Source organism: Vicugna pacos, chromosome 8 (assembly GCF_048564905.1).
Source record: "Vicugna pacos chromosome 8, VicPac4, whole genome shotgun sequence".
Lineage (NCBI taxonomy): Eukaryota > Metazoa > Chordata > Mammalia > Artiodactyla > Camelidae > Vicugna > Vicugna pacos.
The window spans coordinates 74965767-74992921 of NC_132994.1; positions in this window are offsets into that span (position 1 = coordinate 74965767).

Sequence of the window (27155 nt, forward strand, 5' to 3'; positions counted from 1 at the left end):
TGCAGGAAAGAAGAAATTATGCAAAAAGAGGAATGGATTTGCTGTGGAAGAACAAAAGGAAGAGCATGAGGTCACGTAGCCTGTACCTGGCACAACCCAAGGGGGCAGCATTCAGAAAGATTCCAATGTGAATGGCTATGGGAATGGTACCCACTGGCGTTGTGCAGTGAACAACCTAGGCATCTGTATGTGGTGGACCAGAGAGTGGTAAAGATTTCTCAAGAGGCATTCTGGGGAGCGGCTGACAACAAACAGAAGGAAGATGGTAGAATGAATAGATATTAACCAGGTGATAAGAAGGAAGAGAGATATTTCAGACAGAGCCAGCAATATATGGGGAAGCTGGGAGACTGGGAAGATTCCAGTATTCATGTGGAAACATTGTGAGGTGGGGGCCACTGTAAAAGAAGTCACCTCCCCTGGTCCCATGATGACATGCTGATGTCCCGCTGATATCCCAAGAGGGGAAAGCTGTAACTAGCCCAAAAGGTTTAGAGGGAGGTAAGCTATTCTAACAAGATGAAGAACATGGTATTCACTAGAATTCCTGAAAGGAGTTCATGGTTGTTAGGAAGACCAACTGTGATGTGATGTTTGAGGCAGGACGTGACACTCCCAGGGTATGTTAAAGTCACAAGGATCAGGGGACCAAAAGAGCTTTGCAGCTGAGCCAAAGGGAGAGGAGATCTCACACACACACACACACACACACACACACACACACACAAACGCACACACGCATGTGCACACACACACATTCACACACGTGCACACACCTCAGCAGTGAGGGGAGGAGACACCAGCCTGGGAGCAGCTCCAGAAGTTCATCTGAAGAACGGATGGGGGACCAGAGCAGTGGCAGCTTTGAAGATGACTTCTGTGGGGGCGTGGTTTCTGCCTGTGCCGCCGGGCCCTGTAATGAAGGACCACGCTCACCCTTGGGGTGGGGGCAAGTGGCCTGCTTCCGTGCAACAGGAGAACTGCTGATTTCTGCGGCACTGTGGTGTGCTCGAGGGACAGGGGAGCAGGTGGCATCAGGGCGCCTCCTCCAGGCATGGTGGGAGAGATCTACCCATCCCCTGGATTCTGCACCTCCGCGCCTCAGATCCCCTTTCCCTTTGCATGGCAGTTGATGAAAGCAAGAAGGCGGGTCATCTCTACATGAGGAACAGAGGTCGTGACTGGGGAGTTATTTGAATCAGATTGCCAAAAGCCTCACGAGCCATGTTGAGGCCCTTCCTGCAGGCATTGTACCCAGTTAGAGTTTTTTTAAACTTTTGCTGATTTTTAAAGTAAATAAATCTTAGATACAAAAGAATATGTAGCAAGTGTATATATAAATATATAAATTAATGACAATGAATACAGCAAACGCCTGTGTGCCTTCCTCTCAGCTTAAGAAACCTCAAGAGCTTTGATCCCCCAATCGCATCCGCCCCCATCTGCCCTCCCAAAGACACAAGTAACACTTTGAGATGAACGTGATGAATCAGTGCTTCAGCTCACGTGTGCTTTTGGAGGCAGAGAGGGGCTGGCAGAAGCGGACACGTGTAGAAGGAAGACTCCCAGTGGTGGTGGTCATGCCACCGAGGGGCCATGGTGGCAAAGGGTCTGAGGAAGAGATCAAGGAAGTCGGTACTTATCCTCAGTAGGAAGTGGAGGGAAGGAGAGCTCGGAGTAGAAGGCAGCCTTTGGGCTCTGCCCCGGGGAGCTGGGTGACTGAGGGCTCCCTAATTGTGTCGGGGACTATACACAAAATAGCGGGTTTGAGATATGCAAATTCAATGGATGCAAACTTAGACGTTTGGACATTGAGAAGACTGTGAGATTTCTTAGTGTAGGTTAAGATTTGAGAGTCATTTGCATGCAAAAATAACAATAGCAACACTTTTTAAAAAAAATGGCTAATATTTACACTGGCGTTTTTCTTAGCACTGTGCCTATATCAACTGATTAAATCCACACAATGGCCCCATATAAAGAGGTACTATTACTATCCCTATTTTAAAGATTGAAACACTGAGGCAGAGATTTTTAAATAACTTGCTTCTGGATCTACAGTTGAAATGTGGTAGAGCAGTCTGGCACCAGAACCGGTGCTGTTCACCATGCCATTAACGTGGGGCTTTAATATGGGAATGGGTGGGATTTGTGATAAAGGAAGAAGAAAAGGAGAGGGAAGGGGTGGAATTTTGGAGAATACCCATATTTATGGTACTTGATGAGTCTGGGAAGGAAACTGATTCACATTCAAGGGCAGGAGGAAAGAAGGGAGGAGCGTGGAGGGAAAAGGGGAAGGGCATGGGGAAAGGGTGGGGCTTGGTGGGAGAAGGGGAGGGACAAGAGACAGGGGTGGGAGGGGCGTGGGGAAGGGGTGGGGCTTGGCAGGAGAAGGGGAGGGGCGAGGGGTGGGGAAGAAGGGAGGAGTGTGGGTGTGCCTTTCTGGGCCTGAAGGTCCAGCCCCGCTCCTGCACATTCCGCGTACATCCTGTGATGAAGTAGCTGTGACCCTGCGCGGATGCCGCCTTTTGCTTCCCTGCCAGCTCCCAAGCCCCCAGTTCTGAGCGCCTGTGGGCAGCAGTTGGGCTGCACTTGGGAACCAGTGTACGGTTCTGTTTGGGCCTGGAGGGCCGTGAGAACCAAAGGCCAGAACGGCCAAGGCGCCAGGGTTCTACCAGTGGAACATGGATTTGCTGTGCATTCTCTTGTTTATTCATTCATGACTGTATATTCCCAGGTGACATGCACGTTTCCGTGGGGTTGAAAGTTGAGAAAGACTCGATTCCTTCTCATGGCATTTGGAATCCAGTTTGAGAGTTTGGAATATTCGGCTCCTAATGAACCGTAGAGATATTTTTTCCCCAACCACTAACTGTTAGGCTGAGTCTCACAAAACCTTGACACGTGAAGATTTCTAAATCGTCTCTGGAAGGTAAGATAAACACACACAGTTCACGGGAGAGAGATACAGCGTAGGGCATCCAATGCCCAGAAATGCTGAAGACGTTCTAGTTTTAGAATAAAGGACCCCGTGTCCGATTGGGGCAGGGCTGGAAGGTCCCCTGTCTGAGCCAACAGTGCCCTCCGCCCCGCCCCACCCCATCCCACCCTTCCCGGCCCCAAGAGTTTGTCTTGGGCAAAACTTTGATACCAGTCAGCCTCTCTTATAATTCTTTGAAGGCGTTTAAGAAATCGCCATTGATTTCTTAGAGCTAATATAATCGGTTTATGACAATTGTGGAAAGTGATTTCCTAACTCTTGTCTGATGGGCGAAGTTCTTCCCTGCTCCAGGGGGAGTGACCCTGAATTCTTCTGGTCATGCAGACTCGGGTGGAGCTGGGGTGGGGACTAAAGCATCTGGGAAGAACATACTGTCAGGGAGCTGACAGGGCTTACCTAGTGCAACGGGGAAGCCCAGGTGCACAGATTTAGCTTTGTCCTGGGGGAATGAAAATCTATTTTTAATCAGTGCTATAGCATAGAAGAATTATGGCAGGCATGCTCGCTACGAGCAGTGGCAGCTGGCTGGAGGCTGGCAGTTTGTCATCCCTGTACTGGGTCTAAAAAAAAATTCAAGTCCTCAGCTGAAAAAAAATTTAGACAAAATAATAGTAGCTAACATTTATTGAGCACTTAACATGCTTGGTGTCGTGTGCTCTACTTGAGTTGTTTCATTTCTCCTTCCATTAACCCTACGAAGCTCTACAGTCATTGAGGAGCTAAGTAAGGATCAGAGGGTAAAATAACGTCCCCAAGTTCCCAGGGTGGGGGTGGAAACTCCTACTTGAACTACTGTGGCCTCGTGGTGTGTGTGCACTAATCTCCCTGTCAGGCTGTCAGCGTTGTCTGGAAGCCCCTGAAGTCTCCCTGTGGATAAAGTGGAACCACACACTGTCAGCTTCATTAGAGTCAGACTTGTCTTGATTGGATCTCCCCGATTCCCAGCTCCTAGCTAAGGGCCTGCCCTCTGGTCAGTAATCAGTTTTGCTTGAATGAAGGAAGGCAGGAAGGAGTGACTGAATGAATGGATGAGGAGTGAACGAAAGGAGTGAACTTCAGTAAGTCTTCTACTGAGTCAACTAGTGAGAACAATAGGCTGGAAAAGAGTTCAGGAATTTGGGAAATACAGCTTTCAGAGAAGGACTTCTATTTACAAAATATATTACCTTTTAGCAAAGCCTGCAGCTGCCTGCACAGTTGATAAAGCAAAATCTGTTACTGCATAGGAAGAAAGATCTTTTCTTCTCCAGGTTCAAATTCATTGTGAAGAAACACTAAATTCATAGCAGCATTTTAATTGCAAGTGGGAAAGAGGGCAAATTAAGCGGAGTTTAATAGTATGAATGTCTAAATTGTATGACAAAAAGAAGCATTAAATCAGGGAATATATTAGTAATGAAAAACTGAATGGAAAAAATTGTACGATAGAGGTTCAATAATGTTTTGTTTAATAAATGTTTGTTGAAGTTGGATTGAATGTTCTTTAATGAAATAGGATTTATTTTAGATTTAGCTCTGTGTTTGGGGGTTTTCTTCTTGCCTGAGGAATGTTGCAGACGATACTTACGAGTGCCAGTAAAACCAAAGCATATCTGAATTATTTCATTATCTTGGAGTTCCTGTCCGTAAATTATCCTCTCCTGTTTTGAAGACCCTGATTCTGAAATTCTAATGTCTAACTCATTGCTATGGTGGTAATATGCTGTGTACTAGGGCAGGACACCCCCATTTTTGCAGAGGTCAAACACCTGTGCTTAAGGGCGTGAATGGTGACAGCAGATGTCTCATTAAAATCCTGCCCATCTGCAGAAAAAGCACTGTGCTCCTTCTGGAGAGGAGGTGAAGGCCGAACCCAATCGTGCATCTTCAGATTTTCATGTCTATGCACGTGGAGCCCAGTGAAGGCGACCTTGGTGTAGAACTCCCCAACCTCTCTCGCCTCGCGGGACAAAGTAGGAGTGTGGAGCTGTGGGATGGGGAGGGGGACAAGCTGCTGACTGCTTCAGAAAGGAGGGGAACTGCTTGGCTCCACGAAGGGAGTGAGAAAGCCCCATCGGTCTCACTTTGAGACTAGGGTGGCCAGAGCAAGTCAGGAGACAGGAGCGCAGATATGCGGAAACCTCCCTTCCCTTGCCTTTCCCTTGTGCTGAATTGAGGAGATGTGCATAATTGCTCTTTATCAAGTGGCTATTATCAGGCTGGACCATGAGGGGCAACAGGAGGCAGAAGCTGGCGCAGTGCCCAAAAGGAGCAGAATTCTTTAGTTAATGAGGAGCTTAAGTTTCTACCTGGCAGCTAATTTTAGAAATAGAACTCTATTCTACCAGCAATGTGCAGAGTGTGCTTAAATACGGCACAATCACTAGCGTGTTCTCCTGGTCCAAGAGGAAATTTACATTTGACTGTGATGAAACCACGTGGGATTTGCTTTATTTAATTTCTCTGGGGACGACTGCAAAGCAGATTTATAAAATCACAACTTGGAGAATTTTCTTTTATTAGAGTAGTGTGAATCTTAAGCATAAAAGTCATGTCTTCAAATATCATTATGTTCTAGCGCTTTATGATATGTTAGTAAAATCAGACTTAGAATTTCCTGTACTGAAGTACTCAGGGAACTAACATTGAGCAAAATAAATGAACTAATATTTGTTTTGTGTATGGTAGGTATCAAGTATGAAGCTAAGCCCTTTCTGTATTTTATCTCACTTAATTCTCAAAGCTATCTCCTAATTTAGAATTGTGTGTCTGTTTTTCACATCAGGGAGGGAGAGAGAGAGCTACCTTGCCAAGGTCCTATTTACTAAATTAATTCTAAAATTTATATTCTTTCTATATATTTTACTATCAAATATATCAATAATTATTCAGAAAATAAGAACAGAGATTTGAGAAACATTAAGCAAGAGGTCCTTTCTTGACGTGAGTTTGTTTACCTAAACCTTTTATTGTGTATTCAACTCAAGAAAAAATTTTTAAGTATTTACCTTTTGCGCAGAACTCAAAGCTCTTGCTCCTCTAATGTCTCAAGTGGTAGATTTTTCCTGATTTGCCTACCCCAAGTACACCGATCAAATCCTGTCTCTTCCTTCTTCAAAACTGGACTTAACACTTACCGCTTTTATAATTAATTTTAATGTTGAGTTTATGCAAATAACGTACAATAAATATCTGATCTATAGAATAGTTATGATTGTCGGCGAAAGTTTACAGCAGGATTATTCTTTGGACTGTGCTTAGCAGTTTAATTTATTTATGTGTCCAGTGAATCATGAGCTTTGTAAGAGCAGAAATATTCATAATAGTCATGTTTATTTCTCTATTGTTAATGCCTCATTGAAGGCTTGTCGAATAGAAATCTCTCTCTCTCTCTCTCTCCCTCTCTCTCTCCATATATATAATATATATATACATATACATTCATCCATACATTTATATACATACATTTATATGTAATGTATTTAAATTAAATAGATTAGTATAGCATCAGGTTTTGGATATGTCATTATCTTTGTAAGTTTCAGCAGCATCTTCTGATCTTCTGTATGGAGTTCAAATGTCTTTTCCCTATATTGTATTCTTTCTTAGCTCTTATTTTTATTAATTTTGAGATTAACTATCCAGCCTCAGCAACAGCTCTTTGTTAAATATTTTACCATCTGTACCACTAATCTTCATGATTCCAGGACGGTAACTATCACAGGGCTAAGAAAGGCATAGCTGGTGAGGTTTAGAACATTCTTGAAAGGGAGCATGGAGACTCGCTAGGGACAAGAATGTTTTCTAAAATAATCTAGTGTTTAACCAAAAGGAAAAATGTCTTCCAAGATTTCTGTGCTCAATGTCAGCTGACTCTGCATGGTGTGTCTCCGTGCACATGCACGTGTGAGCACACGGGTGTGTAGACAGGCATGTGTGTGTATGTGTGTGCATGCCCGTGTGTGTTTAACCCGTGTTGAACTCCTTTCGATGTCTCCTGAAGTCTCCACTTCCACATCCTCCAGATCAAAAATTCTGCCTCTGAATTTCTTTCAGTATCTTAAGTAATCACAGGATAATGCAAGACAGCAAATTATGTTAACAATCCTACAGACATTACTATTTAGTAGACTGAATGAATGAGTGAAAATAAATGCTTATATTTTGGAAATGCATGAGAATATATGGGAATAAATGCTTACATGGCACCCAAGTAAAAGCATTCCAAATCTGTCCCTGGTTTCACATGCATAATTACTGGTTTCTTTTAATAAACTAGTGATCATATCATATTTCTGCAGCCAAATAAAGACTTGCAAAAGATTTTCACACTCATTGGTTATTAAAGTTTCCAAAGACCTAAATACTCGTAACATCCTGAGCCTGTGATTTTCAACAACGAGGCTTTAAATTCTTCTGACATTTAACGGAATTTTCTGTGGTGTTAAAACAGTGTTCTACACAAAATGCATTATAGAACATTTGATTTTTCTCTGGGGAAAAAAAAACAGGATAGGAATAATGAACTCTTGAGAAAGGAAATCGAGTTCAACTGAATTTTAAATATGGTTGTTAAAAATAGATTGTGTATGCGCAAGGTGTTGGGTGGTACTTAATCAACCGTAGTTGTATTTCCAGCTAGTGCGCCCCTTCCGTAGTGTGCTTGGCCCTCGCTTGATTTGCCAGGATGTGTCATGCTCTAGAATTGGGGCAGCTTCTGAATTGCTGCACTTGAACCTTTTTTAAGCCATTTGGAGTTAAAGGCCATGCCAAGTGTCATTGGGAAGATAATGTCCTACGGATTGTCAATAAAATCTGTGATATGACTTACTGCTTGGTGTCAGGTGTTAATTGGCTGGCAGCTGCCATCGAGTGGATAATCTTTCTCTTTTCTTAATGCCGACAGATAAAAATGGAGACTTTAGTTGAGACGAAGGAAGCTTCTTGGCCCTGAATGGAAGACTTGGGCTCACTAATAGTGCCTTATTTATTTGTTTACTTAAGAACTTGGTTGCCTAGCTGTCAAAAATGGAAGAAAATCTCCCACAGGAGGGAAAGAGAGTCTGCTCGTCTCTCAGCCTGCTTCACTTCAGAAGCCCCTGCTTGTGTGAAGGTCATGGTTCCTACTGTCTGACCTTTCAGTTCTGCAATATTTTCCTACTGACTGGATTCCAGTGCCCATTCATACCTGCCCACTCTTCAAGGTCTTTTCTTTGTCCTTTTTTTAAAAACCAATTTTTAGCTGATAGTCTAAAATGCACCATGTTACGGTGAGTATGTGTTACCGTTTTTCACTTGTCAGATCACCCAAGAATCTCCGAGCATAGCCCAAGCACCCTGACCTGGGAGAACGTGCTTTGACCTGCCCATCGATATGATACATAATTTGAAAGTTTGTAAATCATGCAATAGTAATGAATGTGGAAATAATGATTAGCAATATAATATGGACCTGATAATGGCATAAATTCAGTGGTCAGTAATTGGTCCGAAGGATGGATGTATTATTCCGTGAAGCAGTGAGAAATTCGTGGTGATCCCAAAACAACACCTCATGGGAAGCATCGCTGAGACAGCTGGCTTTGTGCCAAGGGCAATTGCGTTGTTTTTACTACAGGTAAACTATTTAATTAAAAGAAAGCACCCCTCACTTTGGGCTTTTATAGCATCTAATATTCAAATTAAATGATTCCTGGAGTCCATTTCACTTCCCGTAAGGGCGACTTCCTTCCCTTTGGGGTCCTCCTTCCCCCCTTCTGCCTCTCCCCGCTCTCCAGGGCAGTCCGATGTCAGAACTGGACACTTGGTGCCACAGTCGGGAAAACTGGAAGCCTTGCTCAAGGCGCCACGGGGACTCAGTCTTTCTCATTTGTAATTCCTGCCACCGTTGACCTAGAAATGACCTAGCCAGCCTGGCTGCCACACTGTCCACTGCGGGGAGACTGTGCTGATCATGCTCACTGGCTATGCCAGGTCCGGCAGTAGCTTCTCAGTGTGCAGGTTTGACAAGGAGAGAATAGAGAGAGTCGGGAATGTCCAGTAGTTCACTCTGTGCCCCATTCTCAATATTACTGATCTTTATTGCATTTATAATGATCTTCCCAAGACATGCCCACGATTTCAAGGTGTCCACACCCAGGAGGGATCTCAGCCTCAGCCTCAGCCTCATAGTGCTGTTAGAGCGGGCAGATAACTAGGCGTGAGCAGAGAAAGGAGGACGCCAACCAGATAGCAGGAATGGGCAGAAAAAGAAGGCCACAAGCCAAATGCAGGAAACTATACATGGTGTGCACAGCGGGGTCCTTGGGAAGACAGAGAGAAGCAGAAACCTCAGGGCTGATGAGAAATCACACATTTTGGGGAGACAGGTGCCCTGGAGGCAGGCAAAAAAAGGTGGGAGAAAGCAGGAACCTCTGATGCCTAATGTAACATTTTCCTTATCATGCCCTCATTACAATAAAATTAGCCTTGCAGATTAAAAGTACCCATCATGCACTGAGGCCATGACACTTCCAACCTGAACTAAATACGAACAAAAATCCCCCCTCCCCTCAAGAAGGTGGAGCTGGGATAAAAATCAGGGACTATGACCCCAAATCCTTCCCTCCCCAATGAATATTCTGCCCATTCATTTTTTCACCCTATGTAACGAGCTTGCCAAAGAAACAGCACAGCTGCGCGCCGGAGCCTGCTGGCCTCCCCTTGACCGTGTACTATCTACCCCTTAAGAAACTCTCACTTTACTTTCTTAACATCCATGTTTCATCTCTGAATTTTTTCTGCAGTGTGGCAAGAACCTAACTGCCTGAAAAATCTTCGGCAAGCCCGCCAGGAGGATTGGGTAAGCCTCACCTTCTTGCCTCCCTTGCACTTGAGAGACACTTTCCCTCCCACCAGTGAGTGATTGAATATAACCCTCCTAATGGGTAAGCCTGGGCTGTACCAAGAGTCCAAACTTCCCCAAATTTTGCTCCCTTGGCTTCTTTTTTCCCTTGAAGGTCTCTAGCATCACATCAATACAGACGTTCTGACAAGGTCCAAACTTCAAAGAGAAGTCAGGGTCTCACGTTAGGTTCACTGGGCTTCTAGGCAAACAGAACTACATCTTTCCAGCAATCCTGGAAATTATGGTATAACAGTAAAGATTCTCCAGAGAAACAAAATCAGTTGGATATCTGTCTATTGAAAGACATTTATTGTAAGATATTAGGTCAGATGATTTTGGAAGCTGAGACATTCCATGATCTGCCATCTTCAAGCTGAAGGCCCAGGAAGGCTGATGCTGTAGTTTGAAGGCCTGCAAATGAGGGAGTGAATGGTGTAGCCTCCACGTTGAGTCTGAAAGCCTGCGCACCAGGAGCACCAACGGCAGGAGATCCAGGTGCCCATCTCAGTGAACAGGCAGAGAGAGAATTCAAGCGTCCTTGTCTTTATGTCCTCTTCAGGCCCTTCAACAGATTGGATGAGTCCCATTCACACTGGGGAGGGTCATCTGCTTTGCTCAGTCCTCCAATTCAAATACTAATTTCTTCCAAACATCCTCACAGACACACCCAGAAATAACGTTTAGTCAGATATCTGGGCATCCCTTGGCTTAGTTATGTTAACACATGAAAGTCATTGTCATAATGGTCTAGGGAGAGCTTTTCCCAAGTCTCCATAAGTCTTCTTGCACCCCTTTCCCATCATATCCTGGCCCAAAAGGCCTAGCTGTGTGTGTGTGTGTGTGTGTGTGTGTGTGTGTGTGTAAGAATAAAGAAGTATTTCTATTTCCTTGCCAGCAGAAGTAAAAGGGACAAGCAGACTTTTTTGCTAAATAATTTTAAAATTCTACTTTTCTGGGTTCCTGGATATATAGATTTTTACTAAAATAAGTGTATTTTCTACAATGTTTTCTGATGTATAGACATTTTATATAAAAGCCTTTGACTAATGTGTTAGAATCAGAATTGGTATGACATATTTGGTTTTCAGTAGTTGTAAATCATAAAAATGAAGTGAAATTTTAGAAATCTCATAACCAAGAAAATAAAGTCAAATACTATTAGCAAAGTGTTAAATAAAATTCTATGAAAAATGAGGAGGTTAGATGATTAAATATGAGCTTTTCAACATATTTTCAGTTGTACTAATAATATTTTTAATAAAGGATGGTTGGCTCTAGGTGCTGGTCAAGAATGAGTTACTATTAAGAATGGATGGCTATCACAGATTTGCAGAAGGAATCTTCGCCATGACTTACTACCTCATGCTTGTCATCTTTAATGTTATTTGGCAAGAACAACAGGATACCCGGTCCAGTACAATGTGTGACTTTAAAGATATGTCTTCCCTTATTAAGATAATGGGTAAAATTCTAGACAAGATAAAATGCACAGGAAGCTACATTTAAATTTTCCTTATGGGTGTGGAGGAAATAGTGAATAAAATTTAGGAATGTAAAAGTCTTTATATTTTATATTTGTGTTATATAAATATGGCTCTATATTATTATCTGAAATTGATACAATCAGTACATTTATAAAAATGTATTATGTACCTATAACATGCTTAATAGTAGGGGAGGTAAAAATGACCTGTCCTCAAGAACTTACAGTCTAACAGGGGAAATGAGATGTAAAAATACGTAGAAAACAAAGATGCTTGAATTGGGAAGAAGGAAATTTTGATAGTGACTGGAGGAGAAGTGAGACAGGAGGGTTGGTTGGAGGAACTGACATTTGATCTGGACTTTGCAGGATGGACAGAATGGCACCCAGCAGAACTGGCATGCGTGCATCTTGGGTGAACAAGAGCTAAGGTAGAACTGAGCTGGCAGGTGGGAAGGTCATGAGGAGGAGGTCGTATGGAAGAAGGCTGGAAGTAAGCAGAGACATTATGACAGCCTCTGACTATTACCTAAGGAGGCTGGATTTTGTGTTGATATCAATGGGGAGCTTTTGAGAATTTTTACAGGGAAATCATATGAACCAAACTAGAAAACGTGCTTGGATTGAGTAAGAGACGATACAGAGAGGTGAGATGGTTTAGAAGGGTCTGACCATCTTTTAGCCCAGGAGTAGGCAAACTTTTGTTGAAAAGGGTCACAGCTAGTAAACATTTGAGGCCTTGCCGGTCTACGACTGCTGCAACTGCTCAGCTCTGGTGTTGAAGCACACAAGCAGCCGATAACACGTGGGTGAGGCTGTGTTCCAATACAATTTTATTTGCAGTAACAGAATTTGGTCCATGGGCTGCAATTTGTGCTGACCCACAATGACCTGGCACAAGTTTTAATCTGAGAAGGGACCTTCAGTTTAGAAGGCAACATTGACGTTTAGGAAGAACTTGGGTTTGGGACCTTGCATGCTTGGATTTTCGTTCTAGCACTCATTGTGGTTACATCTCGCAAGGAAATAAATGTGATACTGTGTGTCAACGCACCAATCGCTTAGCAGATATTCAGATAATGCAAGGTTCATCTCCCATATTCAGTGCCACAAAGTTCACTCCTTTCTTCAAAAAAAAGGTGACAATAATGTTTATTTCTTTTTCAGGAATATATAATAAATCCCTGCGTACAGAATCAACTTTCTCCATTCACAGTCCCATTCAAGTACCTTCACATGGATGTGACTTCACTGGTTTTATTTCCCTCTGTGGCCCGTTTGAAACATTTAATCCACCAGGCTGGTGGTGTTCCCTGTCTGAACACTATCACTGTTCATAAAAACAACAGTGATAGTTACTGTTTATTATTACTACCAGCCATCGTGTTAAATCCTACATAAATTGTCTTATTAACTACTCACAACCACCCATGATGTAAGCACTGTTGTTTTTATTTAAGCGATGAGAAAAATGAAGGCAAGAGAGCTTATTTCCAAAGTTAGACATCTAGTAAGTTAAATAGTTTTCAAACTATTTTCTACTTCTCTGTGGTTCTTGAATTGTTCTTCCCTTGAATTCTTGTCTCTTCCCTACCCATCGAAATATGATCAAATTCTGCTTAAATGTATTCCTTTTTCTAAAACCTTTCTAGAAAGCCCAGGCTTCCTATAGTCTTTCCCTTCTTTGACATCTTCTATCATTTAGAATCATCACTGTGTTAGTCTCAGTTTGCTCATGTCTTGCACAAAAAGGGGGATTTTAGCTTCCTCAGAGTATGTAACCAACCCAGTCCTTCTGCTCTTGCTGCTGTTTGATGGACCTTACAGCTCCTTGCTCATTCAACAAATATTTACTGAGTAGCCGCTAGATGCCACGTGATGAGGGTTTCTAAAATATACGAAGGAGGACCCAGGAGAAGACATCAGTTTCAAATGTGAGAAGAGATTTCTCCAGCAACTGAAGGAGTACAAATTCAGACTAGGAAAGGTTAAACTCAGTATTTTGCAGGAGCCAGGAAAAATGACTCTGGACTAAGAAATAAGCGGGTTCTTTCAGAGACCCCTATAGACGTGTGAAGGAACGTCCTTTAAAGCTGGGCTTCTCAAATGTTGTGGGTGTCTAGTTTTTGAAATTGTAGCATGCTAACTCCTGTCTGCAGTCAAATAGTGGCAAAGATGAGGAATAACTCTCTGTAGTGTGAAGCCGTGCCGTGATGACGCACTACAAGTCCTGAAGATTTTCAGAAGAGATTAAAGACAAGGCTGGGAAATCAGAGCTGGATTTCCGAAGCCACAGTGGCCAGAGAAGGAATCCTCAGTCCCCAGCTGCCCATGATGAGCACTTTGCAATTTGTGGAGACTGTTTTGTGGCTAATGCATGAGACGCAAGTTCTTGTCACAAGATCAAAGGTGTCACCGTTTTAGAGTTTACCAGGTATCCAAAAATATAGGATGCATTTAATGCAATCTTTCTGAATAATGTAACCGGGGAAGCTGAGCAGTGTCTTGCAGTATTAGACAACAATCAAGGGTAGTTAAAGACAGTCAAGTTGTTTCACTGCATGTAACAGTTCAGAATTGGGAAAGCCTTGGGAAATCGTGCATAGATTTAATGAGTCACAAATTGTATTACCTCTCCAACAGGTATTTTAAATAGCACTTGCTTTTCCTTACACGTCAAATGCAAAATGAAAAAAGTGGCTTTGAAAATCAGTACTTGGAGAGACAAAAGGAAGAGTCATGATGTCAGCCTTTAAATTGGTCCAAAGAGATGCTGAAGGCAAACATAGCCTCTTCTGGGAGTCACAGGAGAGTGATGAGATGAGGCTGCTGGACAAACGCCTTTCCATGTAGGACAGAATTCAGACTACAGGGCAAGCACTGCTGTGCCGGGAGGTAGAAGTCATTCCTTGTCAGGCAGCTGAGCTGTGGACTTTAACACTCTGGTCTTTTAATGGGTTCCCAGGAGAACATCTTCTTGGTTGACCAAAAGCTAGAGGTAACAGGAATTCGCAGGAGGCCTTGTTTAGTCTCCTTGTGTGATGCAAAGAAATCCATAGGCATTACCAGGGAAATGAAGTATTTCACACGCTTCTATCAGACAGCTGGATTTCAGAGGAAACTAATTGGCATTTCTGAATAATGTTGGGAAAGAGAACAATCAGTAGGAATGTGGGAAATTTGTCAAAGAGTCTTAAAATATCAAGGCCTGCAGAAAGCTGAGATTTCATTTTCTGTATTGATTGAAAACTGTACCCAAGGCTTTATAAAAAAGAAAGGAAGTTCTGGGGAAAAATTCCCCGTTTCCATTGAGAAGTGTGTCGGAATACATAATTACCAAGAAAGTGAGGGTAATGGTGAGGGTGAGGATGAGGATGAGGATGAGGATGATAATGATTACAGTAGCAATAATAATGGCTAGTAGATTATGTGTGTATTTTCTTTCCTTGAAATTTAATTACTAAAACCACAAGGCAGGAAGCTGAATTCCTCCACAGCAGGAACATATCAAAAATATATGTCAAATAGAATTGATGCAAATTATAAGAAAAGGGAAGGGAAATGCGTATTATCTAAGCACCTGCTGTGTGCAAGTCTCCAGACCGAAGCTTTGCCTGATTAATGGATATGATCTATTTACTGATTTTAATAAAAATGCTGTCAGAGGGCTAGTTATTACTTAAAGTGAACTTTCAGCATTGAAATGTGCTTTTACCTGTGTGGGTGACGATGAGACAGTTGAATACAATGCATGTGCTCTCCTGAGAATTAAGTCAAGCTCACCATGCACCTGGCAGAACACTGCAGAGCCTTCTGGTCTACCTCCTTTGAGGCCCGTGTACAGGGGACATGACTCCAGGCTGAGCAGAAGCACAATTTGCAGGAAGGAAACCATAGTCATTATGGCTCAGAAACCATCACACCCTGAAAACGAATTGGCTTTTGATGAATGTTGGTAGTTTTTGCTTAGAAAGAAAAGCCGAGGGTTTTTCTTAAACCATGAACAGTTAGATTTCACAGAAGTCCACTTTTAGCAAATTACTTCCTTGATCAGCAAATGATCTTGACATCTTTCATATCATCTTTGTATGATCTCTCTGTGTGGATAAAGCTGTTTGAGGAGTTTAAGATGAAAATCAGGTGAGATCCTATGCTGAATTTAGTAACGACAATCCAAAGACCGCAACCCCCAAATAACGAGGGAATAATAGGAGGATGGAGGCTGTAAAAGACTCCAAGGGTTTATCTTTCATGTCCTGGAAAAGACTGGGAGCCTTTTAAAGAGGGGGATGTGAGCTTTTTAAAGAGCAGTGTGGTTCACGGGATGGCAGGGGAGCAGGGTGTGAGCCCCTCAGGCAAGGGGGAGTGACTTCCCTCCACCTGTGAACACAGACCAAGGCTTACTTGACTCTGTAGAGAAAAAATGTACTTTTAAAATGAAACAAATTAGCTTGTTTTCCTAGAGAAATTCACCCTGAGTCAGCGTTCCGTTGAGTGGTTCTGGGCAGAGCCGAAACGGTACCCAGGTCCCAGCTCCTTTCTGCCCCCACGTGCCAGGTGCCTCACTGCTGCTGGCTGCTCAGATGCTCTTCTGGGCCCTGATGAGGTGAGAGAGGTCCTGCCAGGGGATGTGAGCCTGAGACGGGGTGGATGGGGATGGACCCAAAGGCTTGAGGTGAGCTCTTCCAACTTCAGGTTGAGGATGGAGTGGAGAAAACAATGGAAGGACGGCCTGGAGGGTTCTGTTGCAGTGCGTGTGTGGGCAGAGATCCCCAAGCAGTGGGAGGCTCTACACAAACAATGTCTAGGTCGTACTCTTCCCCCAAAAGGGACGTTTGAGATGCCAGGTCATGGCTCTGGTGGTCCTATTAGCTGGTGCATTTTCTAGCTGATCAGAATAGGACCTGCCTCCCGATATTAATGTCTTACAGCCTCACAGATGGTGTTACACTCAGTGTAACAGTTACTTCTCACTTGAAGAGAGAGTTTCATTGGTGCCCTGTCCTCTATCACCTTCTTCTGAGTGCTTACCTGCCAGGTACACTCACGTCCTCTTCCCTTCCGGCTGGCCGCGTGCATTCAGTATGTTGCTGGTATTTCCATATTTTGAGGTTAGTTGGTAGACACAGGATTGGGGGCGGTTAGAGTTGAGAGGGGGACACAATGCAGCTAATACTCTTCTGAGCCTTTAGAAAGGAGTGAGGCTGCTCATCAATGTGATGCTGTCTCAGCAGACATGGTTTTCTCTCCTTTTTTTTTTTTTTAAATTTTTGGGGAAGATCTGAGTTCACTTGCTCATGCCAAGCTGGGAATCAGAGGACCCTGAGACTGGCAATGGCACCAGCTTACAGAAGTCCAGAGTGGGAAGACGAGTCATGGTTGAGGCTCATGAGAAGTCTCTGGGTACCAGCTGTGGACTGAAGCCACCCCCAGATCCACACAACCAGATCCAATTTATTAGCTCCTATTCAGCTGCATGGATGGCTTTGCTGGTTGCACAGCCCCACAATTAGACCTCCCTGAGGGTGGGTGTTTTCTAAGTGTTCCAGAAACCATACATCTCAGACTCACCCCGAGCACTTACAAAGCGGCAGCGTCCTGGTCCCATCCAGGATCACTGAATCAGAATTTTGGGGGTCATGACTTTAGAATTTGAGCTTGTAAGAAAGCCAGTGATGACTGATTCCGGGATTCCTTAGAGAGACATTGCCTTTCAAGTCTTGCTCTATCAGCAGGTGAGGGCAGAAACCAGCTGCATTTCCAGAGACCATCTGTCTGCCCTATGTACCTATGTATCACTCAGGTGGAAACTTCCCCTTATTCCCGTCTCATTGGCCCATTTTGCATTCTTGGCTCCCTTCACGTCAGCCCCCTTGACCAAGGCTTGGGAGTTCCACATTGATCTTGCTTGCCTCCTCTCCTCTTGGCAGCCTGGGCCTTACTGACTGTGCTTTGTAACTCCTGAGAACGTTCAAATATTCTCAAAATTGAAAAGCTCCTTGATGGGACTTACATTCTAGTTGGGAAGACAGATAATAACTTACCAAAAACAATATAACAAGACCTAAGGCAGTGGTAAACTATAGGAAGAAACATAAAAGAGGGTGGGAGATACAGAGTTATTGGGAGATGCTCAGAAAATGGCTCTGAGGAGGTGATGCTGAGCAGAGACATGAATGAACTGAAGAAATGAGTTATGCAAGTATGTGAGGAAGTAGACTTCCGAAGAGGGAACAGCTAGTGTACACACCTTGTGAGGGAGGTGCTTGGCGTGTTTCATCCACATAAGGGTGGGACTCAGTGGATCAAGAGGAAGGAGTAAGAAGTTATGTCAAAGTGGTCACCAGGGGTCAACTCATGGTGGGTTTGCAGATCATGTAAGGATTTGGATCTGGAGTTATTCCAACATGATAGGAAGCCATTAGAGGATTTACAACAAGGAAGTAATATGATTCTATTTATTTATTTATTTTTTTAATCGAAGTATAGTCGAATTACGATGTTGTGTTAATTTCTGGTGTAAGCTAGTAATTCAGTTATACACACACATATGTATATTCCTTTTCATGTTCTTTCTCATTACTGGCTATTACAAGGTATTGTAATAGCTTGCTGTGCTGTGCAGTAGGACCTTGCTGTTTACCTATTTCATATATAGTAGTTAGCATCTGCAAATCCTGAACTCCCAATGTATCCCTCCCCACCATCTTACCCCTGGTAACCGTAAGTTTGCTTCCTATGTCTGTGAGTCCGACTTTGTTTTGTAAATAAGTTCATTTGTGTCCTGTTTTTTTTTTTATGATTCCACATATAAGTGATATTATAAGGCATCTTTCTTCTCCTTCTAGCTTATTTCACTTATGACACTGTCTTTTTCAGTTCAGTAGTATTCCCATTGTGTGTGTGTGTATATAAGTATGAGCAAAAGTGACCAGTGGGAGGCTGGGTGGTACAACTGTGGGAAACCTGAACAAACGTTGATGCTGGAAAGTAGATTTTAGGGCTCAAAGTGGCTAAACTTGCACGATGTGGAATTCGGGAACAAGCAAAGACACTCCCTCCTGAACTACACTCCTGTCCCAGTGACACTCTGGGCGCCTTGTTTCTGGTGTGCTGAACTGGAGAGTGCAGAAGTGAGTATGGTGAAGGCCTGATGAGGCAGCAGCAGGTCGGCAGTGGGAACAGGCCTCTTTTGGGGCATCAGGTAGAGTTACCTCTGTGTTCTGCCAAGAAGGAGACACCGCAGTAACCTGGGATAAAAAGGTGGACAAAAATAGCTAGGATCCCTTTTGAGGCTGTGCAGGTAAAGGTCTAGACACAGCACCCATTTAGTTTGATTGCAGTGTTCTTCACCCACAAGTTGGGAACACTAATAGTTACAAACCTGGTGGCTGGTTGGGAAGATTAAATAAAGGAATGCACTTCGAATGCTCAGACTGGAGGCTACCACCTAACAGTGCTCAATCCATGGCGTGGTCATAGCTGGTAGAAAACAAACGGCAGCTCTGCCTGGGATTGTTTCCTCCTGTCTTAGACCAAGAGTGGTAATCGGGAAAAACTCATCAAGGTAAAGAATCTGACATTCAGAGCATTAGTTACGTGAGGATTATCTTCCAGTTATGAATGGAAATTCGAAACCTTAAAAGCAGGCCTATTTGTTTACATAGCTTATTTGTTGTTCAAAGGAAGATTGCGATAATGCAGTTTTTACTCCCTGTGGCTTCCAGCGGAGATTTGAGACTAGGTTTTATTTGGGTTCTGAAAGTTGGGAGCTCTTTGCTGCCGTATTTTCATGATCACTTCTGCTCTGTTCAGCCTCCTTAACCCACTTTCTAGATTGGTCTTTGTCAAGGTGTGTCCCATGGACCACCTCCAACAGGATTACCTCCCAGGGCTTTTTAAGACTGCAGGCCTACCTCAGAAGTGGGAATAAGAAAGGCGAATGACTCAGACACAGAGAACAAACTTACGGTCAGCAGGGAGGACGGGCAGCGGGAAGGGACAAATTGGAAATTTGAATATTGCACCTCCTGGGGAGTGATGAAAATGTTAGCTGTCTTGACGTGGTAGTGGTTTCACTGATGTATACATCTATCAAAATCCATCAAATTGTACACCTGAAATATGTGCAGTTTACTCTACAGGAGCAATACCACAATAAAGACTTTTTAAAAAAAGGGTGAACTATTGAAAAGCTCTGCAGGTGATTTGAAAATTTGAAAAATACCAGAAGTTTCAACCAACCATTGTTTTTTTTTTTTAATGCTGTTGGATTGGAAGAATCAATACAACCATTGTTTTCTTCAAGTATTTCATGTGTTTCTCAAGTCATCTCATGTTCTTGTATCAAATATTTCACTTTCTTTCAAGTACAGAAGACAGCATATAGGATACAAAAGCCCTGGATAAGGGCTTAGAACCCATATTCCCAACCCTACTGTTCAAATAACCACTTTACATAATACAAACAGAAAGAACTTCTATTTATATTAATCTAATGTTGTAGTTTTCCATATGAAGATTAGTCATTCCTGCTAATCATACTGTATTATGTAATATGCTTATTATTATCCAGAAAGACAGTGGAGATGCAGCAATATAGGGGCATACACGTGTGTCAGACTCTGACTCTCACTTTGTGATTTGAAACGAATTATGCAATTTATCCATGCCTCAATTTGCTTATCTTAATATGGGGCTGAAAATACTCATTTAATAATACTATGACATTAAATTATTATATTATTGTAAATAGTAGATTTTTGAAACCAGTTCCACAGAAAAAAGTCCGCTTACTTGTATCATTTGCAGAAACGCGTCCTGATAGGGCTGAGTTTGGGCGGTGGGTAAGAGGCTGCCCGAGGACGCGGATACTGGGGCTTCGTTCCTAGAAGTGCTTTAAGATAGAAACTCACAAAGGCTAATAACTCAGATAATGACATTTTTGTGCTAAAAGATCACTTTAAGATTTAAAGTCCCAGAGAACAGGATGCCATTCAGAATCCCGGGCATTTTAAGCTCTAAAACAACAGTTAATAACAAACGATAGTTAAAAGAGGAGACGTGGAAGTCGCTTCCCCTGGGATGGGGTGAGAAGACTCTCCAGTGGATCTGGTGAGAATGTACAATCACTGAATACGTGAAATGAATGGGTTCATCTGACAGCTGTTACACTTGAAGCCTCAGAAACGAGTTTTTAGGTCAAAAGCCTCTCCAATAAAGGGTTTTATTTCCTTAAGAGCAAAAGGCTAGATCAAGAATAAAGTTGACCTGCTATCAAGAAAACAACTAGGTCCTCCAGGTAAGTGGGGATTTTTAAAAAAACAGTATTTGTTTTCCTGTGGTCACTTTGGTAGCAGTGAAAGGTCTGGAAATTTATTTTTTTACGGTCAGGCTGGAGAATGAAAACCTTTCCAACAGGGAGCAAGAATAGGGCAGGGAAGCACCTGGCTATCCATCACACGGGAAGGGTGTCTTGCAGAGGCTGCCACTTCTGAGGCAGCGCCATCCCGGGAAAGGCAGGAAGAAGGTGCTTCCTGTCCTGAGCTGGGCAGTGTGGGAGCTGGAGGCTGCCCGAGAGATGCTGCGTTTCTTGCTGCCCGTGGCCTCAAAGCCTAAGCAAGCGTGCGCTAACTTCGTGTTTCACATTTTTTCTATATGAAATTAGCTGTTCACCCTGTCAGTCACCATTTTTTAAGAGGCCCTGGGGAAGCTGACAGGGCCGAGTATTTTTAGCTTCTTTATCGGATTAACACTTTTCTTTTGGGCTCTAACAAAGGAGTACTTCTTACAGGTTAAGATGTAGACAAAAGGCTCAATACTTGGGAAAATTCTGATGGACTCAATAAGCACTTTGACTAATTTTCTTTTTCCCAAAGGAATCGAAAGAATTCTTTCAGGATGCAAAGTTTTTTAAAAAGCTTTCTTCCCAAAGGTCTTTATATCAGTAATACACAGCTCCTCTCCTCACCTGAAACAATGGACACTTTCCAAGAAAGGTTCATAGTCTTTAAGAAATGAGGAGCTTTTGAAAAAAAGTCCATTATTTAAAACAAAAGTTCCTCCATTTCTGAAGAGGTACTAAGAGCACTAACATATCTTTCTAATAAAACTGGTAAAATGTTACTAATAAGCCAGTTTATTTTTTTGGAGAGAAACTCTTGCCGAGAGAGCTCAGCTAGTATTAAGAAATCCAAAAAAGCAAATCTATGGGTAGGTCCAGGTACATGAATTAGAAGGCCCAATAAAAAATAAAGATGTTAAAGCTTCTTGTTCAAAACACAGGGGAAAAATGACATTAAAGTTACTAAAACATAAATTCTTCTGCTTAAAATATTTCAGTACTTATAACTGGGATAACAGTGATGCATGTGTAACAGCACAGACTTCCAAATTTGAAAAATTTATATTTTTGGTATTATAATTTTATGCAATACAGTAAATAAAACTTTATTAATGTGGCCTATTGATTGATCATATGATTTTCCTAGCTCATTTTACTGGGAAGTCATTCATCAGACCATTGTGACTTTATTTTCAATCGATTTGCAGGTATACCTTGTTTTGCTAAACTTCACAGATGTTGTGTTTTGTATAAACTGAAGGTTGGTTGCAGATGAAGGTTGGTTGAAGGTCAGGCAAGTCCATCAGCACCATTCTTCCAATAGCACTTGCTCACTTCATGTCACTGTGTCACAGTTTGTTAATTCTCACAATATTTAAGCTTTTTCATTATTATACTTGCTATGGTGATCTGTGATCAGTGATCTTCAGTGTTACTGCTGGAATTCTGCCCAGATAAGACAGTGAACTTAATCCATAAATGTGTGTTTTCACTGCTCCACTGACCAGCCATTTCCTCATCTCTCTCCCTCTCCCTGGGCTTCCCTGTTCCCTGAAACACAAGAATAACGAACCTCGGTCAGTTAATAACCCTACAATGACCTCTAAGTGTTCAAGTGAACGCGGGAGTCAATTGATGCCGCATAATTCATTGTTGTCTTATTGTAACAAATCACCACAGTCGTCCCAACTTTCAGCGACCATCACCCTGATCAGTCAGGAGCCATCAACCCCGAGGCAAGACCCTCCACTAGCAAAAAGATTACAACTTGCTGAAGGCTGAGATGAGGGTCAGCACTTTTTAGCAATAAAGTATTTTTTATTAAATACTTTATATTTAATACTTAAATATTTAAATAAATATTAAAGTATTTTTAAGTAAGGTATGCACTTTTTTTTTAGATCTAATGATTTTGCACACTCATTATACTACAGTGTAGTGGAAACATCACTTTTATATGCACCAAGAAACCTAAGCGTTTGTGTTTACGATCACTTTACTGAGATACTCACTTTACTGTGGTGGTCTGGAACCAACCTCGAAATACCTGTAAGGTATTCCTATAACTGAAAGTGACATCAGTTGCTCATGGCAAATGCCAGGTCACAGATAATTTTTGATTTTTAAAAAAAAATTTGAGTGGGATCTTTCCGTGGATGCACCTGTTAGCTGGGACAACACTGGAATGTATTTCTGATAAATCATCCCAAAATATAAATTTCAGAATATTTAGAATTGATGATTCTCACCAAACAAGTTTTCTAAAAAGATTTCACTTTTCATACAAATCCGTTTTGTGCAAATCTGAATTTAAGTATAAATATATAAAATGCCATTTTAATCTTTCCTCTGATATTTTCTCAAATTTGTGGGAGTTTTAGAAGAAACTGACTTCATGATTTGTATATAATTCAAAAGGGTTGTTTAAGCATTTTATTACTATAGCTTCAATTATAAGGAAGAAAGATTTGTCTTATTAATAACTTTATCTGAAGCTTCATGTGAAAGTAGTGTTCTTTTCCATAGAATATGATGTTCTTTAAATACAATTTCTATTTCTAAGCCTGAGGATGTTTGCTTTGTAATGCTGCACTGGCTTTCAAGACCAGAGAGACTGAACTCTTTAAAGAATTCTGATAACGTCCTGTTCGGCATTATGGTGATGCCCATGCACACGGTTTTATTTTTTAGTAATTTACTGGTAAATTTTGCTGCTTCGGTGCTGGTAGTTCCCGTTCAGGTATTCAGGCTGGAGAGCTGATGGCTATGCAGCTGTCTCAGGGACCAGCTCCAGAGAGAGATGGGCACCCGGGCCCCACCACTTGTTCTGGGACTGCCCCCATGTGCAGCATCTCCCTCTTCCGCAGCTGTGGCAGCAGCTGCCACTTCTATCACCAGTCTGATCCAAGATCCTGCCCTGGCCGCCGCCTCGCGGCTCCACAGCATCCCAGGCGGCTCCAGGACACGTACCTGTGTGCCTGGTCCACCGCCCGCGCAGGCGCCGTGGGCTCTGTCGCAGGTTTGATCCCGCGTGTGCGCAGGTTGCTGTCGGACCACGGTCGTGGCTCCTCTGTACCATTTGACTTCGCTTGCAAAATTAAAGGTCAAAAATAAGGTTATTTCTAGTTAAGGCAACAGAGCGTCAAATCAATCACAGGGCCCTTGTCAGAACTTGATGCTGTGCAGCTGTATTGACTGACACCCAGGAAGCAGCCCTATCTGCGGACAAATCACTTGGAAGTATGTAGTGATCTCAACTTTTGAGGAAACGTGTTCCTTAAGATGCAGGCAGGACAAGTAGAGATATGAGGCAACTGTGGAGAGACTGTAAGTGGGAAATTATGAAAAGAACATTGAAGAACAACTCAAACTAAGAGATGTTTTGCAGATACATGGTTTTGGAGCCACTGATGGCGCCACACTTTTTTTTTTGCATAAATTACAATCATAGTGCATTATTAACACTTCCCACTTACAGTTTTCTTAAAGAGAGTTGGAAATTCAAGACATTAGTGATCTAATCTGAGCACAGAAGCCTTCAAGATTTTTTTCCTCCCCCTGATATTTAACAGTTGCTTTTCCCATGCTTTATCTGAGAACAATTATTTTTAGCAACTCAACTTTGTAGTACTTTCCAAAGTATTCAATTCAGTTTTCACAGAAACGTCTTTCTTTTTGCACTCATATATTATTGATTTTTGTAATATTTATTCAAGTGATTGCAATTACAGGTTCAACTAGTGTAATCAGGTCTGGGAGTGCACACAATGAAGTCTTTAGAAGTAGACAACTCAATTGGAAAGATGACAATAGAACCCGAGCATTCAGATACACCACAGACATCAATCAGGATGTTTTTACAGTGAAACTGAAAGCCTTGGTTTCTCGTGAGTCAGTTAAATGGAAGTTGGTTAAGAACAGTTCTATTGTGGCAGTTCAACTCCACTGTATAAAATGTAGGACGCAAATATTTATCTCCAAGGGTATTTTTATACAGGTCTATGTGCAATGCCATTCACAGATAATTATTTTTATTTTACTTACAAGATGAAAACGATTGAGTTTAAGTGGTTCTCTAGTCTTCTAATGACTCATACACCTTTCCTTTTTAAAATTTTTTCTTATTCTGCTTTGTAAACTTCTTAAATCTTAGAAGTTAGCCTATTGAACAGACAGCACACTTGAAGCTGCTTTCTTATCTGAAGGATGCTCTCCTAAGCCTGTGCAGTGTCACCCTCTGTGTGTGTGTGTATTCATGTGTCTGTCTGCTTTGAGGACTTTATTATAAAAGGCGCTAGTTAGGTGATGATACTACCTGGTCCTTGCTAGAGCTGAATGGCTCTTTATTCCTCTGGATAGTCTACACTTCTTTTTTTCTCTCAGCTCCAACAAGCATAATCAGTATCTAGATTGCATTGTGTCAGCTCATAGTTGACAGGTTCTTATCAAATGGTGCCTTTATGTTATGCCATTGGCATGAATCGGTGGGTCTTAGAAGAAATATGGACAAGCTATTTTTGCATTTCTTATAGAGATATCTTTGAGGACATGGTTCAATGAATTCCAAAAGTCTTCTTTACGAGGGACTAAGATGCAAATTTCTTTACCCCCCAGTATTAGAAAAATGTTGCATTTGTTTCAAGCAATCATTTCTTTGTTCTTTGTATGCTGGGCCGCTCAGAGTCAAATCTCCTACCCTCTACCCTTCGCTGCAAAGGAGCTCAGGACACGAGTCCGTCGGCTTCAATTTTTTCCCCACTCCTGTTTTTCCTTTATCTTAGTCTATATTTAGTTTTTAAACTTTGCTATGATTTACCAATACAATAATGTAAATCACTTCAAACCACTTCTGTAATAGACTGGAATTAAAATAAGCACGTGTCTTACCAAGAACTCATGGGTTCTTCTGTCTTCTCATTTTTGCCTTCCTGTGCCGACTGACTGTCAGGCTCTCCTAAGAAGAGGGACCTGTTTTCCTGACGGTGGCAACTACAGTTTCTCATCTCCAGATGGCACACATCTAAAACCATGGCCTTTGAAAGCTTCTTCTAGTGTAGCTGAGAGGGAGGAAAGGAAAATTTATTGAGAGAGTCATAGTGTCGATCCACAGAGCCCAAAGTATTGGTGTCATCAAATGCTATACAGCCTACCAGTCTCTGAGGACCCTGGGAGTCTTGGGCTGGTGCCACTGTAAGTCATCTGTTATCCTCGGGGAAATTAAGTATGTCTGACAAAATTTCCCATTCTAGTTACATTTGCTCATGGTGTTACAGTGACAGGGATCCAGGCCTCAAGCCAAGATTAGGTCCCCCACATTCTGGTCACATCTCTTGATGGAGTTCGAGGGTTCTGGCAATGTCCGTGTTTGCAATCTGCAGACATCTTCAGTGTATTACATGTGTCATGCAAAGTGTCATCAGTAGATCATGGTTCATATTCTGCAAAGAAAAACTTTTTTGGATCATCAGCTGTTACAGGCCCAACTGAGGGCCGAGTCCAAGGGCTTTATCTTCACTTAGGCTGCCGGGCTTTTATGCTCTATTTCCCTGCTGTTTCAAAATCATGAAGGTGGCCAACAGTGGCAGATGGGACCCGACGCTTGCTATAGGGGAACTCTCCTCTTGAAGAGGTGGAATCGATGGAAGGTACTGGGCACACTCCCAAGAGACCAGAAGTTCTGGCCAGTGGAAATGAGACTGGGGTGAACATGAGTTAAAACAGTTGATACTCTGAACAGCCTGATTAGGTATTTCTGCCACATGCTGTCCTAGCACAACTCTTAAATAAAGCACTGAATAAAGTGGAGAAGCGGGTCCTGTTTCACAGAGCATTTACTGGGGGTCCATTTGCTGACATTACCTCAGTGACTGAATTATAAGGCAGCAGTGAGGCTGGTGTCATTAAAGGTGAAAATGGAAAAAAAAGGATGACGCATGAGCTCAGGGGAGGATGCAGCCATGGGCTGAGACAGAGTTGTGGTTGTCCTCTTTCTTCAGTGGGAAGGCAACTGTTTGAAATTAGCATGTGTGAAATTATCATTGAAGAAAGAAAAAGGTACCTTGACTTATGTATTCAAAAATGCCATCCTGCATTGATGTATGGAACCCGAGACTGTGAGAACTGGACAACTTGGGCCTGAAGGGTTGTGTTGTGGCTACTGTGCAGAATACTGGTTTGGGGAGGTTCCTGGGACACATGGAGGTATTGGGTCAGTTAAGGACTATGGGCTTCTCCTTTTCAGATTAGAGCTTATAAGGTAGGGATGGGGGTGGTGAACTTGAACTGAACCTTCTGATGAGCCCAGATGGCTCTGACAAACATGGTAGACACTAGCTGAGTGTGTAGGGTGATTCAACTCTGGATCCCAGTGGAGTGGGGAAGTAAGTGTGTTCATCTCTCAGAAAGACCTTAAGGAGCCCCTAGGTGGATTCTGGGGTCTCGTGGCTGGAGACCCAGAGCAGGA